Source organism: Chanodichthys erythropterus, chromosome 21, assembly GCF_024489055.1.
Source record: "Chanodichthys erythropterus isolate Z2021 chromosome 21, ASM2448905v1, whole genome shotgun sequence".
NCBI lineage: Eukaryota > Metazoa > Chordata > Actinopteri > Cypriniformes > Xenocyprididae > Chanodichthys > Chanodichthys erythropterus.
The window spans coordinates 35,771,340-35,787,533 of record NC_090241.1 but is presented as its reverse complement, the minus strand read 5'-3'; the positions used below and the strand labels follow the sequence as shown (position 1 = coordinate 35,787,533).

Genomic DNA, 16,194 nt, shown 5'->3' with positions numbered 1-16,194 from the left:
TTTATTTTCATAATATTCACTCAGTGAATGTACATAATCACTCGCTTGCGCGTTGTTGCAAAGATTTATCTGATCTCGCCAGAATAATGTGAAACTGCTACGTTTTGGTTGCTATGAACAATATTTTATTTTCTGCATCAAAATAAGGTTTGATTACATTTTAAGCAAAAAATATATATTATTTATTTTCATAATATTCACTCAGTGAATGTACATAATCACTCGCTTGCGCGTTGTTGCAAAGATTTATCTGATCTCGCCAGAATAATGTGAAACTGCTACGTTTTGGTTGCTATGAACAATATTTTGAGTTAGTTTCTGCATAAAAATAAGGTTTGATTACATATTTAGCGAGAAATATATATTCTATTTTCATAATATTCACTCAGTGAATGTCAACCCGTTCTCACTCCTGACCGTTCTCACGCTGAAGAAGTCTCCTTCAGAACACATCGCGATATTTGGCATCAGTTCGCGTGTGCTGGATGTTGGTAAGTAGTCGTAAATACGCTGTTCTAATGTTTGATATAATGTCTTTTCTGTTTGCAGATATTAATCAGATTAACGTTAGCTCCCTCATGTTTAGTCACTGCATTATATCTGTCACCTCCGCTGAGGTTTTGCTTTTCATTGCTTTCTATATTAAATACTAAACTAGGGTGATTAAACACTGTCACGTGACGTGCAATATATTGCACAATATATATAACATATTCATATCAGGTTCAAAGTAGTACAAGTGTAGTTTCAAAATGGTATTTGTTGTAGAAGCACGGTAAAAAACAACACTTACCATGCTTTTTACCACAGTATTGGTCGTTTTAATGTGATTTTTGTTGTAAATACAGAGTGACCACAACACTTATCATGCTTTTAATGCCTAATAATGTTAAATCCAAAAACTGTAAGGTCAATAAGAACTTCTTTCCTATATATATTTATATATAAACCTATATATTATAAATAATGATATTTTCTTTTCTCTTGTTTTAGCTGAAAAGACAAAAAGGGCCTTTCGGAAATGGATGAAGGAGACAGAAAGCTGCAAAGGCAAATAATTGCAATGGTATGTATGTGTTGCTTTTAACCCTTTATCAAACATTTTATCAAGCATTTGTTAAATAGTCTCACAGTAAATTAAAATTAAAGTCAAATCCTGTACATATTTATCACCTTATTTTGTCATATTCAAAATAATTGAATATCTGATGTCTATTCAATATCTAATCAGTTACACTGCTGATAATGTCCTGCTTGCATGTGAAACATGTTATTTTTTTATTTATTCTTTTAAATATAAATATAGCTTGCTATTAAAGACATATGTTTAATCATGGAAATGCCCACATATCAGTGAACTTATTACATAAATGCATTTAACATTTAATTATGCAACACTCTTTACAGAAGGAAATCCTACAGTTATGTGTAAATTGACAACTTGAATGTGATGTTTTAAATTTACCTTCCTTTCTGTCTTGCAGGATTACTTGCAGATTACTTAGTCCTTCTTTTTAGGATCTCTACAACATCAAACTCAACAGCTCTTTTAAGAGCCGACCCTCACAAGAGCTACTAGTGAGTCGCTGCAAACCTGCCGTGATCAGCCCTTTCCAGGTAAAGTTTCTAGATATTTAAATCAGTATTTACTCATCAAATGCTCTCCTGGATGGTATGGTAAATTAACTTATTTATAACTGTCTCAATTTGTATGTTTTAAGAACAAGAGTAATTGCACACAGAGTAAGTAGAGACTTTCTTGTTTTTCTGTGCAGAGAAGGAAGACCAGTCCTTATATTAAAGCAAGCTCATCGAAGTCCTTTGTTTAGGGTGAGGAAGGAACATGACCATCTCATGCCCAAAGAAGACAGAAGTCCATTGGTATGTCTTGTGTTGAGGCAATGCTGTAATATGTAGTACAGAATTTAATGTTGTTCTCTCAAAGGACTATTAAGTTCTTAAAAAGTTCTTAAAAACTGTTCCTTCTGTTTTTTTTTTGTTTGTTTGTTTGTTTGTTTTTTTAGATAAAAGCAGACAGGGAAGCTTTGGAAGATAATGAGTTAATATAATATAATATAGTATAATAGGAATTAAATAGTAAATGTTCTTTAAATTATGTGTAATACCTAGTTTTTTTGGCTTGAAATAAGGCCTTATACTGCACAGACCTAAAACATTGTATTTGTGTTTTAAAACAGATAGCAAGTGAAGTCACTAACAGAAGATCCTAGAGGAAAAACGACTGATGTGCAGCTACGGAGGAACACAAGAGGCAGAAACTATGCATGGCCATGGCTTCTTCATGAGTACGGTAAGTCCTGTGCCTATTCTTAATTCTTGCCTTAAAGTTTTTATTGCAGTATTTTAACAATTTTACATTGTACAGGTTATCACTTGGTTTTTGACCAAATTATGCTCTTGAAACAAGAAACAGAAGAGTATGTTGTCCTGAAAGAAATCAAGGCTCAAAAGAGAGCATGCCTTTCTAAAAGATTTTTAAAACATGTTGCTGTTAATATGGGTAAAACAGTTTTTGTTCAGTACTTAGCTTACAGTCTGTGCTGCATTATATTATGTACTGCTGTTTTGTAAAGTTAAATCAGGAACAGGCAACTCTAGCCCTTTTGCTGTCTCCTTTTTGAGGTGGAGAGTTTACCTCCAACCATAATTGAGCACACCTGAAAATTTTAACCAAAGTCTTCAGGTGTACTTATAGACAGTTACAGGCAGTTGGGTTTTTAGGTTGGAGCTAAATCTGCAGGACCGTGGACGCTGAGGGCCAGAGTAGCCCACCACTGTTTAAATCATGCAGAACATAAGCTGACCTGGCTGTCCATTAAACTACTTAACTTGAATTGTGTGTTTTTTTGTTTTACTTTTAGACCAGGACTGAAGAACGCCTGACAATGGGATGTTAAGACTTCTTCCTCTGGTTGAGAAAAAGCTACAGCACATCAGTGATCACATCTTCTGGTCATCAGTTGTACTGTAGAGTACAACTGAACAAACTGTTTAGAAGAAGAAGAACATGAACATGATAGAGACATGTACAGGGAAGAGCAAGAACCCAGTTCAGCTGTGATAATGAATCTTTATTTTAAACTCAATATCAAATCTGTTTTCTGGATCATAGTTGACTGGATGGGATTCTGTGGCGCTCATTTGTGCAATAGGAGTAAAGTCTGTGAATGGATTATTATGACGTTAACGTATTTTTGAAGACACGTTTTTATTTATCTTGAATCTCATTTGTCTTTATGCAAATTTCAACCTTATGCTGTATCCTCCAATAAAGTGTTGTGTAATAAATTATGGTGAACGTGGTGTTTGGTAGAGTAAATACAATTTAACTAAGCTGAGTTTATTTCATAATTTAAAAAAATGACATATAATTTCCATGATTGTTTGGGACAACAATGCACCAAAAGTTGCATATACTTTCATGTTGTGACAAGGATGGCAGTTTCCAGATAAATAAAGGGAAGGAATGTGAATAAAGAGAGGCTGCAGTGGGTTATACTGACACAAACACTTCAAGCAGAACTGAAGAAGATGGATGTTGATCATTCTGGTACATCTACTACTGCATTCAAAATGACAGCTGGACATTACTGATGTCAGGCATGTGAGGAGCAAGAAGAGGGGGTGATAATGACATTTTGGCACAGTTTCTTATTTTACTGAATAGTGCATTATCCTTGTGTAAGTAATAGTGAAGTGTAAATATAAATAGTTTTTAGTTTACTGCCAACACTGGCAGCTGGATAATGGCAAGTTGTTGTGGGTTCATCCATTATATTTATTGGTGTTCATACAAAAAAAAAGCAAAGAAATAATCAACTACTATTCAATTAATCAATTATTATTATTATTATTATTGTATTACAACATTTTGTTATAATATTTCCATATTTCATCAGATGGTCTCACAATACCCATCAAAAACCTATACAAGCATGATGTTAGAATGGAAAATGAGGAAATGATAAAATACTGCAATATTTAAATGTGATTCAACAACGTTTGTTATCCATGATGAGGAGTACACACCTGTGTAGATTTTAATGCCCTTCCACCCCCAAGGGGCCAGTACCGGCCCCTGGAAGAGCAAAAAAATGCACATTTCAAATGGCTGTAACACAAAGTCCGGTTAGCGTATCAAAGAGAAAATCAACAGGACAACTGCTTATGCTATGATTACTAAATAATGTTGGGCACAGTTTTCAGACATACATGGAAAGCTGGCATAAAGGTTTTTTAATAGTGATTACAGTAAAATATTAAATTTCAGCCTGTCCCTCATATATGTAATAAATGTTTGCAAAATAAACATATTTAGATATCGAGTTGTCCATTAAAGATCTTATTATTTTAACATTTATCATTTCTTTACTAAACGTTTTAAACTACATTACCCATAAGTCTCTGTCATTCTATCAATGAACGGGAAACATGGCGCTGTAGTTCATTGAGAAGCTAGGGTTAGGGTTGGGATCTCGGTAAAGGAGTAATTTCTCACAACATGGAAACACTTTATAGTTAACTTAATGTATGAGTAACGTAATATTCACACTAAAACAAACTTTGTAAGATAAAGCGCCGTTTTATATGGGTTGAAAGGTAGTCCAATCACAGCGAGTTCTGCGATAGAGTCACAGCCAATCACAACACGGCTGAACAGATGCGTCACGCTTACTTGTCCATTTATGGTAAATGACGACAGATCTCCTTCGGTTCCGGCTGACGAGAAAGATTCCTTAAATATATAATTAATCTAATTAAATATAATAAAAATCACATTTTACAACGAAAGACTCCTTTGTGTTTTAAACTGATGCATAAATATATTTGAAAGAGATATAATTGCATCTACTAAAGTGCTTCTAACATTTACAGTAGATATGTAGTATATTAAAGGTATACATTTAATCACTTATTTATACCATTCTTCACCATTTGAACTCTTGGAATTAAAATAAATATAAATAAAAGCATAATGAATGTACTCGATTTTGTAATCATATTCCAATATTTAGTGTCAAAGACAAATGTAGTCCCCAAACTACTGCACAACAGTATAAAAATCAGTTAATTGTGAGAAAAAAATATATCCAGTTACAGAGGCAATCTATTATAGTGAAATATAACTACACAAATCGATATGATGAAGTATTATTTTTACAAACCAAGAGATGAGATAAAATTCCATGTGAAAATAAGTTTCTTTAAAGAATAGGGGGAAAAAATAACATTTTACATTCTCAACTTTAATACAATACAATATTGTGTTTATTGTTCACTTTTACTGTAACTAAATGAAAGGCAAATTCAAATAGTTAATGCATTTTATAAATGTTAAATATTTTCAGCAATAAAATGCTTCTATAAAATACATTCATGGGTATGTTACATTTACATTATCCAGGTACTGATATAATGATACCATAGATGTAGTTAAGGTGGACATTTACTATAGTGACACTGTAATAAAAGGTTTAATGAAACAAAATGCAAGACATTTTCAAGTCCATCTAAATGAAGAGGTAACAAACTCACAGAATAATGTCCAGAATGTCAATGTGTCATTTCTGTAATACTCTATATCAGCACCAAACAGAATTAAATAAATATTGATTGTTCTCAGAGGGTTTTCCTGAACACTCTCACTAACTTCAATTGTTCGGACAAACACCTGCTATACACACATGCAGAAATACATATTTGACTATAGTCGCAGCATTACTAGAACTTTTACCAAAACTCCGGATGAGCACTGGTGCTTCTTTGGTAAAGGCAAGAATATGGAAAAAGATAAATTACTATTTTCAATATTGGTTCTGCACGTTTCAAGGAGATCATAAGGAGGAGTCCACGTGAAGACTTTTAAAAACTGTGACAGAGTGAAGGGTGCACCTCCCTGGACACACCCTAAGCATGACCAAACAACAACACCCAAAGACAGATATGAAGTGGACACCACCAGGAGAATGCAGGGGAAGACATGGAAACGAAGGCCTGAAGAATGTTGGTGTCCCATGGGAAGATGTGGAGAATGTGGTCACAGATTGGATACGTTGGAGGACACTTGTTACCCAATGTGCCCAGCACAGCACTTGATGATGATGTTGTGAGTTCATACATAACCGTAGGATTTCCTTCTGTAAAGAGTGTTGCACAATTAAATGTTAAATGCATTTATGTAATAAGTTCACTGATGTGTGGGCATTTCCATGATTAAAAGTATAGCAAGCTATATTCATATTTTAAAAAATAAATAATAAAAATAAATAAATAACATGTTTCACATGCAAGCAGGACATTATCAGCAGTGTAAATGATCATGACAAAATAATTGTATATCTGATGTCATGTGACAGGTCAAATGATAATTTCCACTCTTGCAAACAGAGGTAGTTATGAGGTGCGGAGAGACATCATGTATCATTGGAACATTTTGGGCCCAATCTGTAATCATTTTAAAGAATTCAATGGAATTAATATAAACTTTTATGTGTGGGACGTCCAACTGTCCAAGAAGGGGCACAACTGATTTACAAATAAGGTGATAAATATGTACAGGATTTGACTTTAATTTTAATTTACTGTGAGACTATTTAACAAATGCTTGATAAAATGTTTGATAAAGGGTTAAAAGCAACACATACATACCATTGCAATTATTTGCCTTTGCAGCTTTCTGTCTCCTTCATCCATTTCCAAAAGGCCCTTTTTGTCTTTTCAGCTAAAACAAGAGAAAAGAAAATATCATTATTTATAATATATAGGTTTATATATAAATATATATAGGAAAGAAGTTCTTATTGACCTTACAGTTTTTGGATTTAACACTATTAGGCATTAAAAGCATGATAAGTGTTGTGGTTACTCTGTATTTACAACAAAAATCACATTAAAACGACCAATACTGTGGTAAAAAGCATGGTAAGTGTTGTTTTTTACCGTGCTTCTACAACAAATACCATTTTGAAACTACACTTGTACTACTTTGAACCTGATATGAATATGTTATATATATTGTGCAATATATTGCACGTCACGTGACAGTGTTTAATCACCCTAGTTTAGTATTTAATATAGAAAGCAATGAAAAGCAAAACCTCAGCGGAGGTGACAGATATAATGCAGTGACTGAACATGAGGGAGCTAACGTTAATCTGATTAATATCTGCAAACAGAAAAGACATTATATCAAACATTAGAACAGCGTATTTACGACTACTTACCAACATCCAGCACACGCGAACTGATGCCAAATATCGCGATGTGTTCTGAAGGAGACTTCTTCAGCGTGAGAACGGTCAGGAGTGAGAACGGGTTGACATTCACTGAGTGAATATTATGAAAATAGAATATATATTTCTCGCTAAAAATGTAATCAAACCTTATTTTTATGCAGAAACTAACTCAAAATATTGTTCATAGCAACCAAAACGTAGCAGTTTCACATTATTCTGGCGAGATCAGATAAATCTTTGCAACAACGCGCAAGCGAGTGATTATGTACATTCACTGAGTGAATATTATGAAAATAAATAATATATATTTTTTGCTTAAAATGTAATCAAACCTTATTTTGATGCAGAAAATAAAATATTGTTCATAGCAACCAAAACGTAGCAGTTTCACATTATTCTGGCGAGATCAGAAAAATCTTTGCAACAACGCGCAAGCGAGTGATTATGTACATTCACTGTGTGAATATTATGAAAATAGAATATATATTTCTCGCTAAAAATGTAATCAAAACTTATTTTTATGCAGAAACTAACTCAAAATATTGTTTTTTTCACTAAAAAGTAGAGAAATGTCCGCCATGTTTTTTGTTCTCACGGCCGGGCTCTCTAAAGTCACGTGACTTGGACGCAAAACAATAGGCAAAAAAAAAAAAATGTAACAGTCATACAATTTAAGGGCCATTGTTGTAACCCCTCTACGTTTTGCACTTTGGACCAACGTAGTCAGGATACGTTTTCATATGAGACTGGGTTGGGAAAGCAGCTCAGATCATTTAGCTTTGGGAGAATATGATGATTGATTTGGTATCCTGGCAAGTCTGAGACATTTAAATCTCCTTTAAAGCTCTAGAGGAGATAAATGAGATTATATTTTCTCAAGAGATTTCATTAGTATTCTCATTTCTGTGGTATGAAGATCTAATTAGTGAGATTTCTTTCCTATAGAACGACCTGTTGTATTTCTATTAAAGAAAACCATGTTCATCTCAGCATAATCAGTACAGTAGGCCAAGAAGGTCAAAGCATCTGCAGAAACTGTACTGTATTACGCATATTTGTGGCAACGTAGTTTCACTGCACTCTAAAAAATGTTGGGTTAAAAAAACCCCAGCAATTGAGTTGTTTTAACCCAGCAGTTGGGTTAAATGTTTGCCTAACCTGCTGGGTAGTTTTATTTAACTCTACTATTGTTTAAAATGACTGTGTTGCATGCTTAAAATGAACCCAAAATATGTTGGGAATTAAAAATCAGACACATAATTACTAGAAGCAACTATAATAATAATCAAAAGGTGAACATTTATTAATGAACATTTTAATAAATGTTTATTGTTTAATTATTATTCATTAAACATATTAATGAATGTTAATTTCCATCATACTTTGGGTTTATTTTAAGCACGCAATACAGTCATTTTTAAATAATAGTTGAGTTAAAGGTGCCCTAGATTTAAAAATTGAATTTACCTCGGCATGGTTAAATAACAAGAGTTCAGTACATGGAAATGACATACAGTGAGTCTCAAACTCCATTGTTTCCTCCTTCTTTATAAATCTCATTTGTTTAAAAGACCTCTGAAGAACAGGAAATCTCAACATAACACCGACTGTTACGTAACAGTCAGGATCATTAATATGTATGACCCCAATATTTGCATATGCCAGCTCATGTTCAAGGCATTACACAAGGGCAGCCAGTATTAACGTCTGGATCTGTGCACAGCTGAATCATCAGACTAGGTAAGCAAGCAAGAACAATAGCAAAAAATGGCAGATGGAGTGATAATAACTGACATGATCCATGATAACATGATATTTTTTGTGATATTTGTAAACTGTCTTTCTAAATGTTTTATTAGCATGTTGCTAATGTACTGTTAAATGTGGTTAAAGTTATCATCGTTTCTTACTGTATTCACGGAGAGACAAGAGCCTCATTTCATTATTAAACACTTGCAGTCTGTATAATTCATAAACACAACTTCATTCTTTATAAATCTGTCCAACAGTGTAGCATTAGCCATTAGCCACAGAGCACTATCAAACTTATTCAGAATCAAATGTAAACATCCAAATAAATACAATACTCACATAATCCAATGTATGCATGCTGCATGCATAACGAACACTTTGTAAAGATCCATTTTGAGGGTTATATTAGCTGTGTGAACTTTGTTTATGCAATGATAGAGTCGAGAGCACGGGAGGGGGCGGAGAGCGTGAGCATTTAAAGGGGACGCAGCCTGAATTGGCGCATTTCTAATTATGCCCCAAAATAGGCAGTTAAAAAAATTAATTAAAAAAAATCTATGGGGTATTTTGATTTGAAACTTCACAGACACATTCAGGAGACACCTTAGACTTATATTACATCTTGCAAAAAAACGTTCGATGGCACCTTTAAATAAAACTACCCAGCACGTTGTGTAAACATGTGGTAAATGAATTCATGACCTGAGTTAAGAAATACCAGGAAGTGGATTATAATTTAAACAAGCAAAGAAGTTGCCTAATAAACCTTTAATGATGATTTAAAACACATTCACATTGGGAGAGGGAACAACATCAAGGCTGAACTGGGAACACATCTCATTGGCTTCTTTATAGGCACTAGATAAGGTTTTGAGGATTCTAATCCACAGTTAGAATAGTGTAGTTCATATGGTTTACAAGAATTTAGTGCACAAAAAATACAAAGATGCTTTATTATTCCATTTACATGAGATTTTGAGCAGTCACAACAAAAAAGTCAGAACTATACCATACCAGGCTGGGTGGGAAAAATATTTTTGCAAACTCCATGACATATTTAATCTAGTTTCACCCAATTTTGCAATAAGTACATATAAAATTAAGTGCATATCAGAAGCTCAGTTCAGTCCACCTTCCTCTTTTTTATTGACTTCCTGCAACACAAAAGCTTGCAGATATATACTGAGGTCAAAAGAGCAACTGCAGTGAATAGCAGTAGAAATGCCAACACATCTAGGTTGTGGTAAGAGTACCAAGGCAAATTAATAGCCTTTGAGCGAAGATGAGCTGCTCCTCTGTGTCTCATGACATATTCAATCCAAAAAGTGGCACTATCGAGAGGAGACAAGGGCCGATCGTGATGCAGCTCTGACAGTTTGCGGATGCTGCTTCGGTACAGCGGGTTCTCTAGGACGTCTTTGAGGGCTTCGAGGAATTCTTGCGACGTAAGCGTTGCGACTTGAAGCACTCGAGCCGCACTTCGAACCTGCAGGCGCAGAACGTTGTCAAACTGGTCAAAGAGAAGCGGCAAAGCCAAGACGGGGACTCCATGGTAAATAGCTTCATAGACACCATTGGTGCCCCCGTGAGATACAAACACGAGTCTTTGGATGGCCCAGGAGATCATTCTGAGGAAACCACTCTAGAAGTAAAGTGTTGTTTCCCAGGGTCAAGGGTCGTTCCCCGTGGTACCTCCACACGACTTTCTGAGGGATATCAGCAAAGGCTGTAGCAATGGCCTCCGTGATCGCTTTAGGGAGAGCACTGACCGCAGCTCCCAAGGACATGATGACTACTCCATGCTCTCCAGAGCTTTGCATAAACTCTTCCAGTTCCTCAGGGAGTGCTTGAGCCGGGTGACATTGAAAGCCGCCTATGTAGACCACGTTAGGCATGGTGGGTCGTGGAAACTCAAAAACAAAGTCCACTCAACCAAATGTCAGCAGATTGCTGCATTGACAGAAGATCAGTGCCAGGCGGGAAGTGACGCTCAAGCAGTTCACTATAAATAGGCACGATGATGTATTGCTCTTGGAGTATGCTGAACAGATTCCGTAGGAAATTTTCCATCCGTTGCAGAAAGCTCATTTGGTCATGAAGCAATGAATTATACATTGGGACATGGGATGGAGGTGATGGAGCAATTTGCATGTGAGCATCCCCTGCATTTAGCCAACGTACATTGTAAACCATGGGAAGGTGGAGGAAATTAGCTAACAGGACTCCGGCTGGGAATGCTGGGTCTGTCAGAAGCAGGTCAAACTTAGCCTCTCGTAAGTGTTCGACAAGTGCTGCGTCCTCCAAAATGGCAGAAATCATTCGACGCGCTCCGTTGTGAAATACCTTTAGTATGTTGGCAATATCTTTCAGCTGCTCAAAGAAACGAAAGAAGGGCAACATCCTTTGTAGGGCTAGCGACCTCTCTATCATCATCTTAAAGTAGTCAGGGCCGATGTCTTCGGTCTCCATTGGGTTGACAGTGACGGTGCTGTAGAGGAAAGAATTCTCCTGGATGTACCAACTTTTAGACGAACGCACCACAGTAAGACTATGGCCGCGGGTGTGAAGATTTCTCAGAATGATTTGCATGTTCACCCAGTGACTACCATCTTCAGGCAACACCAGGATATTTCCACCATGACAGCAGCACAACACAAAGAGTAGACAAGTCAGTGCAGATAGTTGTTTGGACCTCAAATCCATCTTTTAGAAAGCTGTAAATACACAAAGAGTGAGAAAGTGCAAGATGTTTACAATTTAGACATTTTACATATACAGTACACTCTAAAAAATGCTGGGTTAAAAACAACCCAAGTTAGGTTGAAAATGGACAAACCCAGCAATTTGGTTGTTTTAACCCAGTGGTTGGGTTAAATGTTTGCAAAACGTGCTGGGTAGTTTTATTTAACTCAACTGTTGTATACAAAATACTGTATTTACTGTATTAACATTTATTACTATGTTTAAAAAATGAGCATTTATTAAATTGCTTATTAATATATGTACACCTTTTGATTATTATTGTTGCCTCTAGTAATTATGTGTCTGATTTTTAATTTCTCACCTATTTTGGATTAATCTTAAGCCAGCCATATAGTCATTTTTAATCAGTAGTTGGGTTAAATAAAACTACCCAGCACATTGGGCAAACATTTAACCCAACCACTGGGTTAAAACAACCCAATTGCTGGGTTTGTCCATTTTCAACCCAACTTGGGTTGTTTTTAACCAAACTTTTTTTAGAGTGTAGACATTGTTATGATAGCACATACTGTATGTTCAAAATGGAAATAAACAGAACCCTTGTGGGAGACAGAAGTTGAATATGAATTTTTGGAGGCATTTTTGGATTTGTGCCAGCTACTTTTTATTATATAAAATGAAAATACTTTTTACATATAACACAACATTATACCCCATGTGAAAAAAAAAGTACATTTCTATAATGTACTGAAAGTGCTCTATTTTTGTGCACTAATTTTGTACTTAATATACTAAAAATTCTTCTTTAGTACTTCTTAAAATAATCTTAAGAACATTTCAACTGTGCTATTTTGAGACACCATGAAATATGAACTAAAATGCACTTTTTGATCTCTGTATTTTAAAAAATGTATTTAGATACTACTTATAGTACATTTGAACCCATAGTGTACTACAAGTGGTAAGTAAATATATTTTTTAAATACAGAGATAGTATATTAAAAGTGCATTTTAGTTCATATTTCATGGTATCTCAAAATAGCACAGTTGAGATGTTCTTAAGATTATCTTAAGAAGTACTAAAGAAGAATTTTTAGTATATTAAGTACAAAATTAGTGCACGAAAATAGAGCACTTTCAGTACATTATAGAAATGTACTTTTTTTCACCTGGGTACACTGCCCTCCAAAAGTTTGGAAACACCCCTGGCAAAGTGTGGTTTTGGTCGACATCAGCATAAATCCTTATAATTTTCTGGTGCAAATACATTAAAGTAACTTGACATTATCATTGAAGACCAGCAATAATAATTTTCATTTTGATTACATAATAATGGCAATATATACATGTGAAAGTCAGACACGCCCCTTTGCCAGCTGTGATGCTGGTTACTGGATTAAACTTGGCTCAGGTTTGTAAAAGATTTTTGGGTCAGCACACCTTAATAGCTTCAGCAATTGATCACCAATTAAGTTTAGAATACAATGAACCAATCAGAACCCAGTTTAGGTCAGATAGCTGCTAATGCTGGATATTTTGAGGAATCGAAAATTTTTGTTTTTTCTATGTATAAACTGTTTATGTAATAAAATATGTTTTCGTAGTTTGTGTTGTCCCTTATCAGTGCAGAATGATCACAAATTAAAAAGGATTCATGCCAATATTGTCCAAAACCCAACTTTTCTAGATCGTTTCCAAACTTCTGGAGGGCAGTGTATAAGCAATATACATAACATAAGTGAAGGCTAGACTACATTCTGAGGCACAATTTGAGCATTTTTATACAATCCAGAGCAACTTTACATAAGAAATGTTTCATGCAGTGTTGTAGTCGAGACCAGCTCACTCAAATCCAAGTCACGACCGAGTTTAGAGAGGTTGGGATCTAAGACAAGTCCACATAAGGTTGGGTCTGAGACAAGGCCCAAATAAATCTTCAAGAATATGTAAAATGTTTGGTGGAAACAATAAAATTGGCACCATACTCAACCAGTACATCACTGTATTTTATTTACTTAGAGTGATTTGATTGGTTTAAAAAATATTAATATAAAATATGATGTTCACCAACCAAATAATAATTTCTCTTCAAGATAAAAATCAATAATACAAATAAAAATAAAAGAGAGAAATAAGCAGCCTATATTGGCAGTATGGTCCTGCCTATTGTTTACTGTTAAGAGTTTGGTGTGTTTTAGCGCCACCATCTCATCTCTTTGTGTAACAGCAGCGGATAATCTAAGGCTTTAATCTCACTGGATGGTGCATTATAAATGCGGGGTAAAAATAAAATCTACACACTAGTTGAAAACCTTTTTAGGAAACCAGTATTTGAGCTAATAAGTCCTGCTGCCTTTGCACTAACGTTAGTCTCAAGTCATGCATACGTTTAATCATCACAGGTGTTCATTATTAGTTCCCTCATTTGCCTTGTATTTAAGTTCCTGCCTGTTCACTCTTTTGTTTTCTGGCATTGCTAGTGTTAACTTGTGTGGCACGCTGTTACATTTTTGGATTACCTTTAAGTCTTGTAAATAAACCTTGTTGGTTTTCTATATTCGTCTTTGTCTTCCTGGGAGCGATTGTAACAGTAATAATCATTAATTATTTTGAGTGGGACTGGATTCGAGAATGAGTCCGATTACTAATATGTTTGAGTACGAGTCAATTCCAAGTCAAAAGTCCATGACAAGACCAAAAACATTACAATATGGTCTTGAGACCGAGTCCTGAGTACTACAACACTGGTTTCAAGTATGAAACATATTAAATTGCAACAAATTTGGCCCTGAGCATATAACATAACTTTTATTAAAAGTTAAATTTGATAATATTTACCAATAAGCATCATGGATGATTTATGAGGGCACATTAAAAGAAAACAGGTCATTTAAAATCAGAACGTGATCAGAGCATGGTTGTTTTTGTTTGATCTGTCATGCATCTATATCACAATACTGGAACTACCTGTTTGTGTTTTTAGATAATAATGCACTTGTGAGCTGGAACAAATGATATCTGTGACCATGTGCAGAATGTTAATCTCCATATCTTGAGGTAACAAGCAAAAACAAATGCTCTGCAGATGTTCAGTACAAGATATTTGTCTAATCCTTAATGACTAAGTCTTTACTGTTAGGAACTCTCTCTTTCTCTTTCTTTCCTAAATCCCCTCCAGCTCCTCTCATTGGCTTTCTCTTCCAACCTATCTGCCCTGTCACTATGCATTTGTAGCTCAAATATCTACAGATGACGTCATTCTATTAATCCTTACAAAAAAGTCACCAAAAGGCTTTTTAACAAGCTATAGCAATGCTATCTCACAACCAATTCGTACTTATTTTACGAGGTGGCTAATTCGTATGAATTCATACAACCTCACTTGTACAAATTCATACGATTTGTCAACTTGTAAAATACGTACGATTTTGCAAAAAACGTATGAATTCGTATGAGTGAGGTCGTGTGAATTCGAACGAATTAGCCACCTCGTAAAATACGTACGAATTGCCGTGAGATCGGGTTGGCTATATTGTGCCATGTGCCCATAAATCAAGAATTTTAATATCACCTAACACAAAATGAAAACATCTGATTTTTGACACATTAGTACTGATCTTTGTTTAAAGTATTACAAGTATATGTGATTAACTAAAACATTCAGGAAGTTTTACTTTACCTTTTGTATGACTTGGTCAATCCTGCCAGAACAAACTTTGGACTTCCAAAATTTATAAACACGCATTCAACACAGATAAGATCACATTCAGCCACACTGTGTAAGACATGCCAAAAGTCTGTTTTTTCTTTCTTATACTGACATCTAAAGTGGCCTCTGGATAATGTCTCCACTGATTCCCTGTTTTTATTCATGTGAATCAATGTAAAGATTTAGGTTGAAAACAAAAAGAAAGGGCTATCAACAATCTGCTCACTTGCCAAAACAAACAAACAACAAAAAAAAAAAAAAAAAAAAAAAAAACCCAGCTTGGATCAGTTAATCTTCAAGTGAATTGCATTTAAACATTAACCTGTTCTTTGCAAAGCAAAAGGCAGCACATTGAGTTTGTACTTTAGATTCATGTAATGACGTTTAGATGGGGAATTTTACCTTAAAATGCATTTTAATACATCATAATGCATTTTACATTGAAATCTTTTTATTTCGAATGGTCAGTTTGTTTTACACCATTAACCGAATGGTCAGTTTGTTTTACACCATTAATATAATTAACGTAAATACTAATTGCAACCAACACCATTATAATTTTTATCAATTTTAAAATAATAAATTCTACGGAGACCTGCACATAATAACACTAATTCATTCCCTCAATTTATAAATCATGTGCATGATAAAATCGTGCACACGTTTTAGTAAGTCGAGGTAACGAAATAATAAATTGTGCGCACGTTTTAGTAAATCAAGGGAATTAAATGGTAAATCGTGCACACGTTTTAGTAAATCGAGGAAACTAAATGG

At 34.8% G+C, this 16,194-nt stretch overlaps 2 long non-coding RNA genes and 1 pseudogene across 2 annotated transcripts; 1 reads left to right on the top strand and 2 right to left on the bottom strand.

Annotated features, from left to right (window-relative positions):
• Positions 1-388: 388 nt before the first annotated feature.
• Positions 389-3,428, top strand: LOC137011560 (uncharacterized). The gene is made up of 5 exons (XR_010893495.1): positions 389-1,066; positions 1,485-1,617; positions 1,776-1,881; positions 2,199-2,311; positions 2,883-3,428. It is a non-coding gene; the product is annotated as an uncharacterized lncRNA (long non-coding RNA).
• Positions 3,429-5,065: 1,637 nt separating this feature from the next.
• LOC137011518 (uncharacterized) lies at positions 5,066-7,494 on the bottom strand. The gene is made up of 3 exons (XR_010893485.1): positions 7,245-7,494; positions 6,670-6,742; positions 5,066-6,158 (listed from the first exon to the last, which is right to left on the bottom strand). It is a non-coding gene; the product is annotated as an uncharacterized lncRNA (long non-coding RNA).
• A 2,323-nt stretch (positions 7,495-9,817) lies between these two features.
• Positions 9,818-15,632, bottom strand: LOC137010752 (UDP-glucuronosyltransferase 2A1 pseudogene; annotated as a pseudogene).
• Between the last annotated feature and the right edge of the window lie 562 nt (positions 15,633-16,194).